The 2,500-nt window shown below is 40.5% G+C and overlaps 1 protein-coding gene across 1 annotated transcript in view; it reads left to right on the plus strand.

The window, feature by feature from the left end:
- Positions 1-219: 219 nt before the first annotated feature.
- LOC125040405 (probable calcium-binding protein CML11) overlaps positions 220-2,500 on the plus strand; it is a 61,807-nt gene continuing 59,526 nt past the window's right edge. Inside the window, exon 1 of the mRNA XM_047634959.1 lies at positions 220-304. The gene's annotated coding sequence lies outside the window, so the exon portion shown is untranslated. The remainder of the gene's footprint in view (positions 305-2,500) is intronic.

Below are 2,500 nucleotides of genomic sequence, written 5' to 3' on the forward strand. Positions count from 1 at the left end.
GAGAGAGGGAGAGAGGAGAGAGAGAGAAGAGAGAAAAGAAAAGACGTGAGCGAACGAAAGAGCACGAGCGAAAAAGAGAGAGAGACAGAAGACGAGAACGAGAGAGAAAAAGAGAGAGAACGAAAGAGAGAGAGAGAGAGAAGGATGATAACGTTTATCAGTTCCGGCCCCTGAGAGTGTAAGGTACAACACTTCTTTGTCAGTAATAAGTCCGCCGCGGCTCTCACTGGGCTCCTCCCTCGCACGCAGCCGGGGCTCCGAATTTCTGCTGAGCAATCGTTGGCGCTTAGAGACTCGACTGAAGGTTAGTAATGTCGATTCTTTAACAAGTTTTAAGTATGTTCTTGTGTGAGACAGAGGGAGAGACAGAGACAGAGACAGACTGACAGACTGACAGACTGGCAGACTGACAGACTGACATACAGACAGAGAGCCTGACAAAAAGAGTGACGCAGGAACAGACCAACAGACACATTATTACGGAGAGAAAAAATGGTCATAAACTACACCAAGGTTTATGCATAGAATTAGCGCCATGATTGACAGTTATAAAATCACCCATAATGATATCTAATGATGTCTTACTAGCCTTCGCACAAGTACCACCTGACTTCGATGGCCACAAGACATGCGAACAAACGTCCACATAAGAAGAATAACGCTATGATCGCTATCCGTTAAACCTAAGCCGGAGTCGTGACGTTCGAACAAATATACGATTCGGAGTGTGTGTGTGTCAGCATGATGGATAAGAGAAATTTAATGATCAGAACTAATTGTCAGATGTCCTTTGGCGTTGTTAAAAGAGTAATAGAGAGATAGGATGATTAAGGAGAAAACAAAGCAGACAGACGGAGAAAATGCGAAAGAAACAAAGAGAACGAATAGATAAAAAGGAGAGGAAAATCAAGCGGTAAATGAGAAAAAAATCTGGAATATGAACAATAAACTCTAATGCATGCAAGAATATACATTACACGAGTAATGCCTGGCCATCTTCCCCCATGAGGAATCCCTTGAAACAAATGTTGAGGAAGCATGCAAAACAACGCTTAAAAAATGGATTCACGGCCCATTCCTCCACCTCTCCGGTCTAGAATGTATCCAGATACCTCACCTGGTCACATAACCCGAATTAATGTAAATTATTGTTACTCCTTATTTACTTAATAGTTTATTCTAAATGTTTTATTGAGAGTATATATTACTAGACATCTGCGTCATGTAGACACGAGAATCAATAAAAGCACTTTCCATTTCAGTTTTCACACATGAAAATAAGTAATTATTTCAGCTTCGTAGACTAACTCAAGGCTAGAGACAAGTAATATCTTTATCCCTTATCATTAGCGTAATGAATGTTTAAGAGCCCTTTTTATGGATTATCATTAATGGTTTACTTAAACGTACTGCGATATGCACGCTAGTTCCATGATTTTATCATTATTTTTGTTCTTATCAAAGGCTTTATCCTTTCCTTTGGTAGTAATGTATCACCGTTATTCACTGTTATACACTTACAATGCCAAAACAACTAATACCACGAGACTATCATCACTTTACCATTGTCGATAATTCGAAATCAGAGAACGGTTGTCATTCAAAGCAGTTTTGTACGATCACAACAAGATGATAATGCAAGAAAGATCGCCGTCCATCTTCAAATCTGTAGAACCAGGGGTCGAAATGCACCCGAAGGATATGACACAAAAGCGGAATAACAGATGAGGACAGATGAAAGCAGGTCACATAGGGTTGTCTTAGAAAATAAAGAATATCCAGGAATCTGAATATAATTTCGTTGGGGACAAGAACGGCTGTGGACAGGGCTGCAATCCAGGTGAAGGCTGGAATAACCTCTTTGATTTATGAGGGAGGACTAAGCTAATGTAATGATGTCAGAATATCCAGTAGTGTATCAATTTGTAGCAGAAGTCAATTAATTTCCGATTTGTTTGGTAGGTTCTAAGGCTATTAAATTTTATGTACTCCCCATACTAAGAGATAATGATAATGTACTCTTACGGCAACCAGCTGCACGCTAAGATCAAGGTAGACCAAAACCATACTATAATTGAAATGCAGTCATCTTAAATAGATGGTTGTGTTTAGCTTCTTGTGTTAGCATCTCTCTCTCTCTCTCTCTCTCTCTCTCTCTCTCTCTCTCTCTCTCTCTCTCTCTCTCTCTCTCTCTCTCTCTCTCTCTCTCTCTCTCTCTCTCTCTCTCTCTCTCTCTCTCTCTCTCTCTCTCTCTCTCTCTCTCTCTCTCTCTCTCTCTCTCTCTCCCTCCCTCAATCTATCTATCTATCTCACACGTTCTCTCGCTCGCACAGTCTCCCAAACGATTGTGTTTTCGTCCTGTGCAAACTGAGCCGTATATAAGATAAAAACATCGTGTTTAGTCACTGTAAGTCAGGCGGTTATGCAGCGAGCTTCCCTGTAACGAAAAAACAGGAAACGAGGTATAGTTTTTGTTAATAATCGCCATGTACTAGTATAT

Source organism: Penaeus chinensis, chromosome 29, assembly GCF_019202785.1.
Source record: "Penaeus chinensis breed Huanghai No. 1 chromosome 29, ASM1920278v2, whole genome shotgun sequence".
In the NCBI taxonomy this organism is placed as follows: Eukaryota; Metazoa; Arthropoda; class Malacostraca; order Decapoda; family Penaeidae; genus Penaeus; species Penaeus chinensis.